The following is a 15,238-nucleotide window of genomic DNA, read 5'->3' on the forward strand; positions in this document are numbered from 1 at the left end:
TGTAGTCACTATAGATTAAGGAGGATGTCTTGTTTATTGTGCTATGGGAGACTGTAGTGTTCGTAGTGTGTTAGGAATTGCTATTATTTCTCCATCTATTTGCAAATGTCATGGTCCCTTATTCTCCAAATCATCTGAATGGTGTGCTTTGGGGGAGAGTTTGACTGACATGGATTCTATAAAAACTCAGTTTCAGAGGTAGTATGGCTTCCAAATGACAGATGATCCCAGCGTCACATGGAATAAAGAAGGGCTGGAAAGTGGTGATGGGAAGGCTCTACTCAGTAATCGCAGAAGCCCACTTAAAACTGGAAAAACACAGTTGCTAGAAAAGTTAATTCTTAATTTTATTTCATCCAGCTACTGAGGTTTTCCCTAATTAAAATCTTTGTATACTGTTGGTGGGAATGTAAAATGGTACAGCTGCTATGGAAAACAGCATGGAGCTTCCTCAAAAAACTAAAAATAAATTACCATATGATGCAGCAAGCCCACTACCAAGTATTTATCCAGAAGAACTGAAATCAGGATTTTGAAGAGATATCTGCACTCCCATGTTCATAGCAGCGTCATTCACAATGGCCAAGATATGGAAACAACCTAAATGTCCATCGACAGATGAACGGATAAAGAAGATGTGGTATACAAATACAATGAAATATTATTCAGCCTTAAAAAGGAAGGAAATCCTGCCATTTGTGACAACATGGATGACCCTGGAGGACATTATACTAAGTGAAATAAGCCAGTCACAGAAGGACAAATACTGCATGATCCCGCTTACATGAAGTATCTAAAATAATCAAACTCATAGAAACAGAGAGTAGAATAGTGGTTGCCAGGGGCTGGGGGGAGAGGAAATGGGGAGTTGCTGTTCAACAGACATAAAGGTTTAGTAATGCAAGATGAGTAAGTTCTCGAGATCTGCTGAACAACATTGTACCTATGGTTACCAATACTGTATTGTGTACTCAAAAATTTGTTGAGAGGGTGGATCTCATGTTAAGTGTTCTTACTACAATAAAAATAAAATAAAATGCTGCCCAAAGGAAAAAAAAAAAACCTTTTAGCCCTAAAAGGACTTTTCCATTATTGGCTGTCAACTGGTCCTTTCTGCCATCTGGCTAACAGCTGACTGTCAGGTTTGTGGGCCCTGCTTGAATCACAGCGATGCCTACAGTTTGAAGCATCTTTCCTTGTCAGTCATATGTTTTGGGTGACATTGAATCCACAGGTGTATACAGACAGCAGAATAGAGAAAGAAAGAGCACATGATGTGTAAAGCCTCCCCCAACTTTCCCTCTAGCTCTCACAGGTTTTGTTTACAGATGAATCATAGATACTCAGGGGTTAGAGATGGTGGAGATAGGCTGTAGTTGTCTGTCACCCTGGACATATGTTCCATGCAAATACAGCAACTCTGAAATTGAGTCTAAATTTTATCTCAGAAAAATGAGTTCACTGCTTGCAGTTGTATCCACCAGTAGTAAATATATATACTAGCAGGTTGTCATGACAAAATAAAAGAGTGACCACAGGTGTAATTCTAGAAAAGTATAGGCTCCTTTGCTACTGCACCCCATGGATCAACATTTCCCAGAAGAGGGGTGAATCTAGGCCTGGACTGTCCTACAAGTTTTCCTCAAAAGCTTGTAAATTTTAAAACTACAGAGCTATAAACTGCTGCTTATTGATAACAGCAGAGAAATTCCCTGGGAGCACTGTATTTATTAAGTAATACTATCTCATCTCATTTTTTATTAATCAAAGACATATTGAGGCCAATCAGAGCTTTGTATCAACATAAGGTAAAGTATTTGTACAATGAGTCAATTTAATTCTACTCAAAAGCAAAGAAACATTTTTAACTGCTTTTTCAACATAATCACATAGGAATATGTATGCTTTCCTAAAGATTTTTGTAACTGTTAAAAATAATTCATAGATCCCATTGCTGGGAGAATCTTATAGATTTGGGAACTTCCGGTTGGAAAATATTAATTACTCAATCCTGTGAATTGTTTTATTTTTAAAAATCAATATTCAATAATCACAAATAGTGCTATTTTTAAACATATGCTATGACATTCAAATGGTTTTTTGAATCCAAACCTAGAGACGTAATTTAATTCCAAGTTTAATTAGTCATTTTTTATCCATGCAAGCAGTCATTCTTTTATGTACATTCTTATTACATGTAGAGTAATCTTCTGCTTGTATAATTTTATATCAATGAACTGTCCACATATCTTTATTGGTTTAGCATCACTCTCCTAGATACTTGTTCAGCTCTGTCCTTTCTTCCTGTATGCACATCTTGACTATATCTTTAAATTCCTCCTCCACATTGATTTCTACTTCAAGTGGGCCAAGCACCATTGTTTCACGACGTCTGAAGTACTCTTATTTGTTTCTACTCCATATATCCATATTCTTTGTGAAATGGAATGGTCATGCTCCCTTTCCTCACAAAGTCACAGATTCCAACCCATATGAAATATGTGTTATGCAACATTTGCTTGTGATTTTTTTAATTAATTGTATAATTTCATATCTATAGATAGTACGTCCATTTTATTTGCTATCTGGCCTTTCTGATATTGCTTAAAATAATGTATCAGTCATATATAAATAAATCAATCTCTTCTGCTGTTTATAGTGAAACACACTATATAGAGTTATTCTTGTGAAGAAAATTTCAATTTGATGCGCATGTTGGTGCTGCGCACATTCTGTGTCCACATTGTCCTGATACCTATAGTAAGTCTTTCCCTAGATATAGATTTTATCTTGGTTCCAGATACTCTGAAGGATGACTATTTCTCCTTGAAGTACCCAACCTGACCTACCTCCTAGAAAGTGAATTCCAGGTATATCACAAAGGCTATATTTTATGTCAGACCATCTCAAACATTATATTCTCTCCAAAGCTGGAGAAAATTAAGCAGTGAACTTTATACAATTAAAACTAAGTTCAATGGAAATTTTTACTGTAATTATATAGACCCTGTTGTTGTTTCATGTATATTTAACTTATGCCAAGATCTTGATAAGATTATGCAATTCATACAGGTGTTGGACGTCTTACAGGAAGTGCTTGATAACCATTTTCCATCTGGAATTAGTCAAGCTGATGCCAATATTATTTGATAAAGCTTTCTTCAAGGAAACATGGTGTGAGTTTCTTTCATTATAGGACCAGGAATTGAATGTGTGTACATGCTATAGTGAAGCACATGCGGGCTAACCAAAGTAATAAAGTTTTGTACATTTTTCAAGTCTACTTCTGTATACCCAAACATTATAAATTATAATTTATGTTATACATTATAAATCATAAACACAAACACACACGGACATTATTTTACTAATGTTCATATTTTTGAGTTAATGTTTATTGTAATTTACTATTAATTAAAGAAACATGTAAAAACAAGGTGTCATTCATTTTCCTATCATTTTTAAAGGAATTGTGGAATGCATATGTGGTACAGTTACAGAGCATCCAACTTGGAAACAATATAGACCGTCTTACATGAGAACAATTTAATTTTTCTCACACATTCTGGAACTATGAAAATGCAATGTGACGCCATATTGTGAAGATCTGAGCTAAGATTAATACGATCTGAGGAAGGTTCTGTTTAACGTCTAGCTTTATGGGAGTCAACAATATGAGATGGTAACGCAATCTAAAACTGTGCCACTACAAGTGAGATCTAGAGACATCACTGAGGTTTACTTTCTTTAATTCTTTTTAGTTCTAACCATTGCACTTTAAAACTAACTTTACTAAATTATAAAGTGCCCAAGAGAGAATAAACACAGAAACACAGTTTGGAAGGGTCCAGAAACCTTATAAAAAGGGAAATAGTTGAGGTAAGTTTGGATGTCTAGCTTGAAAAACAGCTATGTGCAGTATTTGACAACCATAGCTATCCTGGAAAGGAGAATATAACTTGTGTTGTGTTAGTTCAGGGGGAAGAATCAAAATGGAAGATATGGATATGTCAATATAAAGTAGACTTTTCTCAAAATTAGAAATATTTGCAATAATATGAGCTGCTTTTGGAAATGGTTCATTCTTTATCCCTGTAAAAGCTTCAAACTAAGCCTGGCTAAATAACTAGTATAACTGCTTATACTTTCAGTTCTAAGACATTGATTTCATATGCGTGGGTATGTGAAAAGTTGTATTTCTACTTTACGCAATTCACTAAAATAGAAATCATAATGAAAATATTTAAGCATAACTATTAGACATTCTTATAAATCTATTAAATTTATTAAAGTGAAATAAGAACGAAATTTAGAGAAACACAAGCACATAATTACAATTAGATCACAGACTTAATGTTTTCCATCGTTATTAATCTATGTTTAATCTTATCCTGACGTTTCCAGATGTTGGCAATTTAGAACATACACCTACTTGGACCTATTAACGGCTATTTGCTTGAGTGGCATAGTACTATTCTTCTCGCTGATCCTTCTCTCTGATTCTTCCTAGAAAATTCAGAGAAAACGCTGCTAATGATGTTTCCTTCACCTTTTGCACCATGGGAAAAAAACTGAATAAACATCAGTCGTGAAGTGTCTTCATATACCTTTTTGAAATTACACGTTTATTTTATTCAGATAATAATTCTAGTAACCTTACTCTATGGCCTTTGAAGATAAACTTAATTTTTTCCTTAAGTTGTATTGTCAAGAACTAGCTAAAACAAAGATAAGTAGCTTTTTTCCTAAAGAATGTGGAAGCTAAAGCAAATGATTCCAGGAAGCAAGTAAATATAAGGAGCTATAAAGTTTCTGTACATGTGATGCTCAAGTTCAGAAGTGAGAGGTCTATTGTGCTCATAAAATGACTTTGCCAATTTCAGTCATTGGTTTGGGTAAAGAGATTGACTTCAAAAGCACGATACTTACAAAAATTCAAACATACATGAATGAATCAATGGCAGCAGAAAATTAATCTGTATTGATATCCATAACATGATGTATATATGTAACACTCCTAAACAGTGATCAAATGGTAAAAAAAACTTTTAGATAACTTGATTTACAAATTTTAGGTGTGAAGTCTTGCTATAAGATTGTTGAGAAAATCAAGTTAAAATCAGACTCTAGGAAACTTACCCAAAGTTTGGATTTTAAAAAGTTGGATAAAAATGGAAACACATTTATATTAAATGTGTGCTCCGTGGTATAAGGTAAATGTCCATTCACAGTAATTCAGGGTTTTCCCAAAGACACTTTAGGAGCATCTAGAATGTTAGGAAAAGTTCTCTGGACTTCAGATACATATAGCTCACAATATCTCTTTATTATGTTAGCTCAGCTCCCTCACAAAATTTCCTTCAGAAAACTTTTTATTCTTCTCTACCTCCTCAGTGCAATTGAATCACTGTAGTAGAAATATGATATGGAGTCTAGTGAGACTTCAAACCTAAGAAAGAAACTTTCTAGATTTTTCACTGGAAAAATGATATATGGTTCAAAACTGATCAAAACTACATCAAGAATATGCTTCACAAAATGTGGTAGGCATCGCGCTAAGGACTATAGCCACATAATACATACCATACTTCTTCGGTTTACAAATGAAAAATAACAACAATAAAATTCAATGAAAATAAACCCACATGGAAAATGTATATCATAAAAATAAACGATGTAATTAGAAAACTTACTTTCTTCCATTTGTAAAATTTCCTAAATTAAAACAGGCAGTCATAAAAATAAAGGGATGGGATATTTATATTTGGAAAATGGTTATTAAATTGTTCTATTCAAATTATGATACAAATGCTCTAAAGGTTCAGATCACTTCATCTCAGCTTCAGTGTCCTCAACTCTAAGGATCTTTCAAATTCCAAAGGTCTTTAATTCTATGTGACAAGAAGGTCCTTGAAAATTAAAATAATTTTTCCGCAGGCAAACGTAGTTTAAATTATGTCTTAGTTTAAGCTGGTATAACAAAGTTCCATAGACTGGGTGGCTTCTCAATGGCAGAAATTTGTTTCTTACGTTCTCGAGGCTGAAAGTCTGAGATCAGGTGCCAGCATGGTCAGGTTCTGGTGAGGACCCTCTTCCCATTTGCAAACTGCCAACCTCTCATTGTATCATTACATGGAGGAAAGAGGGTGAGAGAGCTCTCCGGGGTCCCTTTTATAAGGGCTCTAATCTCATTCATGAATGTTCCACCCTCCTGACCTAGTTACCTCTCATAGGTCCCACCTTCTAGTACTATCACATTGGGGATTAGGATTGCAACATATGAATTCTGGGGGACACAAACATTCAGTCCACTGCAACTGAATATAGAGTAAAAGTGATAGAAAACTCTTGAAGCAAAATCCTGGGTTGTGTGTCACTTTCAGCATAATAGACATGTAGATTAAGTGCATTCCTCCAAGCATGAAAGAAAGCACTTCATGCAAGAATTTTATCAATTTTATTGGTAGCTGCCATTGGTCATCTTCCCTTGGGCTCTCAAACTCAAAATGCTCAAAGCGGAAGGGAGAGGCATTTGATAAAGATTTTCATTAGCTTCCTTGTCAGTGCTTTCACATTCATTCTTTTTATCTAGCAAATAAGGCAAATATCACAAACCCCATATTACAGAGCAGCAAACTGAGATCTGGAAAGGTTGCAGGATTTTAAGTGACATGACTAGAAGCTATCATAGCCAGGACTTGCTCTCCTAATTTCAGAACTATTTGGTTTGAACTATATGAGATTGATATTTTAGCATTCAAGAAATGTTCAACTATAATACATTTCACGTGGTTTGCATTAATAGTATGTGCCCCATCTCAAAAATCTAAGTCAATTTGTATGTGATAAATAGAATTTTGCCATATTACCACCACCATCATGACTCTCAAGTCTTTCCACCTCTTAACCACAACTTAAAGCCAATCTGAGCTGGGGTCCACGTCGAATGTATTACAGCCACTGTGATTTGGGACTATGGGATCTCTCTCCCTTGGTGCAGTCACCTGTACTGATTTGTCCTTTTGTCCTCAACATCATTAGTTACCAAATCTGATCTAAACCCAGCTCCTGTATTTTTTGTGTGTATGAGGATCATTATCACAATCATCAGCTCATTTTCTCTGCAGTCTGTGATAACCAACTCTGGAAGGGGGAGAAGACGAAAAGGAGCTGTCTTATCCCTCTGTTTTTAACTACAAGTTGGCTAACTTTCATTTTAATATTTAATATGTAAACCTATCTTCCTTACTATGGGATGTTGGGGTTTCAGGATGATCATACAGGACAAATCATGAGAATTAAAAGACAAAGAAAGATAACTAACACTTATCGAGCACATACTATATGTCAGTCTTCATCCTAGACAATACGTTTGTATGATCTCATTTAATATTCACAACATTTAAAGCGAGTGTGAGTTTTTTCTGGATCCACAGAAAACATTGCTGAGGTATTGAAATCAATTTATCAAATCTTGTTTATCTAAAACATTGTATCTGATGCCTTTAATTAAAGAGTCAACCTTTGAAACTTATTTATAACACAACGTCCTATGTAAATAATAAGAAAACAAATTAGTCAAGTAAACGAAATATATTTATTAAAAATCAGTCAATTGTTTTATTCAAAATTTAAAAATATGTCATTTCACAAGCACCACCACAGATGACCAAGCAATATTATTATAACAAAAATTTTGTTCATTTTAGAATCATGTAATCTGTCTTCTGGCCATGCTGTGTTGTTACCATAGTAACGTGACTCGTGTCATTTTGTAGACATTCCTCAAAATGGGTTTGCAATGATAGCTAGTGTTGAATTAAGTCTAGAAATGATGTCATGGACTGCTACAGAAATCAACTGTCTTAGTCTGTTCAGGCTGCCATAGCAAAATACCATAGACTGGGTGGCTTAAACAACTGAAATTTATTTTCTCACTGTTCTAGAGACTGGAAGTTCAAGATCAAGGTAACGGCAGGGTCTGTTTCCAGTGATGGCTCTCTCTTTGGGTTGTAGGTAGCTGTCTTCTCCCTGTGTCCTCATGGTCTTTCCTCTGTGTTCACAAGGGGGAGTAGGAGGGGAAGAGAGAGAGAAACAGACCTCACTCTCTCTTTTTCTTCCCATCACGAAGGGCACACTCTCGTGACCTAATATGACTCTGAGTACTTTCCAAAGGCCCCATCTCCATATCCATCACATTCACACCAGAGGTTAAAATGGGCTTCAACATGTGAACTTTGGGGGGACATAAACTTTCAGTCTGTAACATCAACTACAAGTCTAACAGTCTGGAGGTACAAAAAGCATTTAAGTTACAAGCAGTGACAGGAATAGGCATTTATGAAAGATGGACAGAAGATCCAGCAGCCAGAGGCATCACCGCAGCTGTATCTATAGGCACAGCCTCAACCAGAGCTATATACACAGATCCCATGAGAGCCCAGGGTAGCTGCAACATGAGCGCCAGGAGGTGGTGGAGACAGGGGATGCTGCTAACCTGTACAATCGAGAGTGGGTAGAGTTCACCACAAGCTCCACCCTCTCACTCCTTACACTGTTTCACATAAATATGGCCAATCTCACTGTGCTATTTTCCCATCTGGAGAGGGCTTCATGTATAAGACATTATCTGCTGCTACAAAAGTATTTTGCCCAATCTGTCACCCTAGAAATGATCGTTTTCACAGGCTTAATAGAAATCCTCTATTTGTGGTATGCATGACACACTTTGTTTTCTTATAAGCTTCTATTTATATATATTTAAACATTATGGAAAATCAGAATCTTGTTATAGCAAGAGTCAACTTATTTTACCACTTATTTAGAAACTAAACAAAATAACAAACAAAAACATGTGTTTTGAAAATGCATCCTTTTCTCATTATTTGAGGGTCAAATTTAGAACTAATGGTTCAACTTTTTTTCTGCATAAATTCCATCCTATATTTAACTTTATAATTGTTGACTATAACTTTGCTTGTTTATCCAAACACAACTAGATAACCAGCCCATTCCCAAATCCAGTAAACTGGGGAATCACGGCCTAAGGAAATAAGCATGTTCCACTTGATTGCTTACATGCTTGCTCTAAAAGAACCCCAAAGAAACTGACTGATTTTGACAACTCTGTGTACATTCATAAATAGTATTAATACCAGCTCTTCTGATGGTTAAATAGTTTTTTTCTCTGCAAGCCTCAATTTCCTCAGCAGAAATATCACAGCCTTGGACTACACGTTCTCTAAGGTTACCTTTTTCAATTCCATGAAAACATCATGTAAAGAAAAATCTTCCTTATTTCTTGCAGAACGCATTACTCCATCCCTCACACATCCTCTGAGACACAATTCATAAAGTTTCCAGACAACACAGCCTTTATATTTTTTAAATAAACTCCACCCAAACCTGTTTGTTCTTCTCATAGAACTTAAACTTAGTGGCAATATTCTCAAGAACTTTATCACTGTTGGTATTACACTTCACACTTCTCCAACTTCAAGTCTGCCAAATACAACTACGTTAGTCATAATATCTGTCACTGTTTCTACATGATGAGTATTTCACTCAATATGAAACTAAGAAAATTTGGAAAATGTATTGCACTTTATAGAAAGCCAAGTTTACTATTACAACTTATCAGGAAACTGTTACATCCTATATGTCATTTCAGTTTACATCTTATTAAAATATTTATCTCACCACCCATAAAATGCACTTGTGTTGCCCTGTACATTTTTGCCTGTTTTATAGGGAATGGGTGGGAATTCTTGACATACATTCTGGCTTCATTAAATGTTAGTTATGAAAGGGAGATATTTAGAATGCCCAAGTTTTAATCACGGAGCATTCCAGAAGAGGTCAACATTTGATTGCTAAGCTATACATCACTTAACAGAAGCTTGCGACAATAGCATAGAAGCCATCTCATTGTTCTTGCCTATTTCTGATACTCACAGAAAAGCTAATTTTGCAGTGTGGGATTTCCCCAAAACAAGTGACTCTGGGAAAAGCAACTTTTATTGATTGCTTTACTAAGTGGGGAATATATATGTAAAATCTCCAAACACTTTCTTTCTTGGTCACATTAAATCTTTGAATTAAAAAAAATCCTCTCTAAACTCTTACCTTTTCCATTTTATAACAGCTCATAGGAACCAACCAGTGAAAGCTAAATTGAGCCCCTGTTACTCCTTATTCAAGCAAAAGCCACACCTTTGGGTCCAATGCCAGCTGCAACCTTAAGAGGTAATAGTGAAGATTGGAGTAAACAGATTTTATTTTATTGGGTACCATGTGACAAGTGCTGTTTTCAACTCTGACAATGTGGCTATTGTGGCCATAAATAACCCTTTCGCTGGCCCCAACAAGTAGGAGTCAACTACTGCGTGTTCAATGGAACCATCAAGCCTGAGAACGCAAAACTTACAGTGAGTAGGAAGCCCAGCTCCATCTTCTAGAAGCAAGAAACCGACATCCCACAGGGTAATGCTAGTGCTGAATATGTTGTGGAGTCCACTGTATCTTTTTTCGACAGTATGATTGAAGTATAATTGATATACAAAGACCTGCACATATTTAATGTGTACAATTTGATGAGTTTGGACATATGCCGACATCCATGGTACCATGATCACAATCAAGATAATACATGTATTCATCACTTCCCAAAGTTTCTTTGTCTTGGCCACCTTAGAAAATGCTGGCCTCACTTTAAGAATGAAGACAAAGGTCATTCTCTCTCTCCCTTCTAGCAATGCCTCTGTTTCTGAGATGAGACTAAATCAAGAAAAGTGACAACCCTCTCAAGATTGTCACCAAAGCCTTGTACTGTATCAAATGCTTGATTCCTCTAGCCAAGGTCATCCATGACAATTTTGACATTGTGAAGTACAATTCTGATCATCAATTTCAAAGTGTATGTTGATAGGAGTGGGGTCCATATACCACCTGGTAGTTCTCCAACATCAACTGGGTGTCTTACAGTTCAACTCAATTCTGACACTATCTACCCAAAGATAGCATCAGATTCTACAGGTTGAGGGCTCAGTTCCACAAGATGGCCCTCTACTTCAGATGTCAATCACAAACCCATGTTGTTACCTGTGCCTCTGACTGACTGACTGACTGACTATAAATCAGAAGTTCCCATAACTCCCTCCTTGGGTTTGGTTAATTTGTTACAGTGGCTCACAGAACTCAGGAAATCCGTTTATTCACTAGATTGCCGATTTATTACAAAGGATATTAAAGGATAGGAATCAAGAGCTAGATGAAGAGATACATAGGGCAAGGTCCCAAACAAAGGAGCTTCTGTCCCTGTGGAGTTTGGGCCCAGCACGATGGCATATGGAAGCATTCTGTACACCAACCTGGAAGCTCTCTGAATCCCATCCTTTTGGGTTTTTATGGAGGCTTCAATACATAGGCATGAAGGATGAAATACTTGGCTGCTGGTGGTTGATCCAACCTGCAGCCCCTTTCCTTTCTCATGAGGTGGGCCAGTGGGACAGAAAGTTCTAGCCCTCTAACCAACGTGGTTGGTTCTCGGGGCAACCAGCCCCCAACCTCAGGTGTGTTTCAAAAAATCACCTCATTAACACAATAAAAGATACCTTTATGGCTCTCATCACTTAGGAAATTCCAAGGCTTTTAGGAGCTCTGGGCCAGAAATGAGGATGAAGACTCTCTCTCTTTCTCTGTATATATATGTATGTATATATATATATATATATATATATATATATATATATATATCTTATTATAAATCACAGAACCACATGAAGGAACTAACAAGAGTCTAATGATCACAGTCCATGACATCACTGCTACCCAGAAGACCAAAGATGCTCTTCTGGCAATGACACCATGGCCACGGTGCTGCCCAGAGCATTGTCTCTGCATCCACTTGCACAGCCCAGGCTGTGGACAAAGTCATCCTAGAGCAGACTAGGAAGATAACTGGCATGGTCTTCCATGTCCCCACACCCAACCTGTCCATATTGGATCTGAGCTACTGCCTAGAGAAAACAACTATATTATTTTTTTATGGCTGCTATAACAAATTACCACAAACTGGTTTACTTAAGTCAACAGAAATTTATTCTCCCATAGTTCAGGATGCCAGAAGCCCAAAATCAAAGTGTCAGGCAGGAGGTTAGTTGCTTCTTGGGGGCTCAGAGGGAAAAGTCTGCCCCATGCCTCTCTCCTAGCTTCTGGTGGTTGCCAACAATCCTTGGCGTACCTTGGCTTGTAGACATATCTTTTCAATCTTTGCCTCTGTCTTCACATGGCATTCTCCCTGAATATCTTCTCATCATCTTTCTTCTGTGCATATCTCTGTCCAAATTTCCCTCTTCTTTTACATAAGGACACCAGTGATTGTATTAGGGCCCACTCTAATCCATCCTGGGCTATATGAAAGATCAGCATGTCTCCTATGATGTTAAAAGTGAAAAACACTCCTTCATCCTTGATACTGGAGCCTGTATTGCCCTCAGTGAATACATCACGAAGTTCATTTCCTAGTATAAGAATTAGTATGACCACAGCAACTGTGTGTTTGACCTCATAGTCTACATGACCTCAAAGAGTAAAAGCCCCATATCTCCAACCCAACAAGAAGATGAGAAAAAGGAACTCCCTCAGTTGCAGGGGAGCAATTCTCTGCAATCTAACCCTAACCACTGAGCATCTCCTATCCTCTGCAGGATTCTCACTTCAGACTCCAAGAGAACTATAGGAGCTTAGGGACCCCTACCTTGTCAGGTGCCATCAATATTATCATGAAATCTACACCTGTACTCAGGAGGAGATGGGTGTGGGAAAGCTAAATTGAGAAATATGCATCAATGCAATAAGTATTCATAGAGAGCTTCCTAAAAAAAACAACATGACATTACGCACTGCTGAAAATACAAAGATGAATAAGACCCGGATCAGGCCTTCAATGAACCTCCAGCTTAGTAAGGAAGAAAAGTACATACACAGCCAAGTTGCAGGCTGATTGGGTGAGTTAATGGAGACACAAAGTGACATAGGAGTAGAGAAAATGCAAAGAGAAATCGCATGAAACAGGCCTCAAAACACTCCAATCACAGGTCCACTTAGAACTCTTATTCTTGCCGTAATTCCACCCACAACCTTTACTTTGTGTGTCATGTGTGACCTGCTCCCTCACAGCCTTCAGGTTTTGTTCAGATGTCTAGGGGAGGCCTTCCCTGGACATCCTTCTTTATGACTGCTACCTTCCCACATATCTCTTCCCTACTTAATTTTTTTCTTAGCATTTATTACCATATACCACCTGTATTTTACTTACTTATTTTGTTTGTTGTCTGTTCTTCTCACTAGAACATAGGCTCTGTGGGGGCAGGGAGTTTTTTTTTTCTTTTTTCTCCCTGCTTGGGAACAAAATAGAGAAGAATCTGATCTACTGTGGCAAAATAATAAAGTTATTTGAATATCAAAGTAAGAAGCATGGAGTCCATTCTAAAGGTAAGAGAAGTATCTGAGAAAATGAATGACATAATCAGGTCAGTATTTTGAGATGCAGCAATTGTTACCCTTCATCCAATTATTTAATCATGTCCTATTTCTTGGAAACCATTATTTGCTAAATTACTCTTGAGAAAAGATCTTTCCTTGATCATTAGCCCCGATTACATTAGATTTGTGGCAGTCTATGTAAGCAGCACCCCCAACTGTGATTCTAGGAACAATGGGTCTGGGAGAGATAAAATGATGTTCCAAGAACCGGAGTTTCCAAGATGAAAATATACTGTCAAATGCTGTAAAATAAAGTCCCTTTCAGGATAGTCACAATTTGCATTTATTCTTTAAGTTTTACTTGAGCAACTGCTGTGTGCCAGGTACTATAATAGGAATACCAACTAAAATGTAATGGGAGCATCTTTAAATGCCCTCAGGAGAACCATCCTATAAAAAGAAGCGGACTGACACTGTCCAACAAACTAACATATCTGTGCAATAAAAATAACTTTTAAGTTGAGGAATAACTTTTTAAGTCCTTTTGAAAGGTACCATTTTAGAGTATATGTTGGAATATAAAAATCTTATGAATGTATAAGCTTCCTAAAGAAAACTATGGACATTTCTACACAGTACAAGAGAACAGCCCATATTAAGTTAAACAGGTTATTTTTTAAATAACCTTTTGGGGGACACTTTCCTTCGATTAAATATTTTTGAAGTAAACTTTTGATAGGGCCGAATCACTTTTCTATCAAAGTAGTCTCAACTCAATCTCAGGATGATATTTACTTGACTGTGAGAGTTGAAAATCCTTGTTTAAGATGCTGAATGAGGATTGAGTTTTAGTGAGACAATCTGCAGGGAGCTTCTGAAATTTGGTACTTGAATGAATGATCTTTTGCCGCAAATTATCTGTAATACGACATACATGTGTTTGTTTCTTTGTTTGCATATCATATCACTAATTGTAACATGTGTAAAGTCTATAAGAGTGAGAACACAGGGGCTGGCCTGATGACATAGTGGTTAGGTTTACACACTCTGCTTTGGCAGCCTGGGGATCACAGGTTCAGATCCCAGGCATAGACCCACACACCGTTCATCAAGCCTTGTTGTGGCAGAAGGAAGATTGGCACAGATGTTAGCTCAGGGCCAATCTTCCTCACCAAAAAAAAAAGTGGGAACCGCTCTAGTTTTTATTTTATGTTTGATTTTGCTCTGTGGTTTCTAAACTCTGGAAACCATCTTGCCTGTGCGGGTCCTTAAGAATACTGGGACTGCAACGTATTTTTTTGTGTGGAATTGTTTTCTTCCATAATTTTATTCACTTCAGTATTTGTTGCATTTCAGATTTTGGACTTTCATGTGACTATAGGAATTGTGGTCATTATTTTTTCCCCACCCAAAAATGCTCAGTTGTTCTGGAAAGTATTTCCTTACCAAATGAAAATTCATCTTAAGTTTTAAGATGAATTCCATCTTCTGGAAATTTCTTTCTCTTAATTTCCCAATTATTAATGATAGTATATAATTATCTTTAGTTTTTCATTAGTAAAAATTCAACACATGCAATAAACTAGAAAATTTACTACAACTTAGTTCATCTCTCCCACATTTTCTTTTCCATTTCTGTACCCATGGTCTCATATAGTCCTAAATGATGACTCTGTGCCCCTCTAAATAAAATTCAGAACTTTTGTACTCCCAAAATTTATTTGTAAAAAATATCTCCTTCTTTTACCACAAT

This window comes from Equus caballus, chromosome 26 (genome assembly GCF_041296265.1).
Source record: "Equus caballus isolate H_3958 breed thoroughbred chromosome 26, TB-T2T, whole genome shotgun sequence".
NCBI lineage: Eukaryota > Metazoa > Chordata > Mammalia > Perissodactyla > Equidae > Equus > Equus caballus.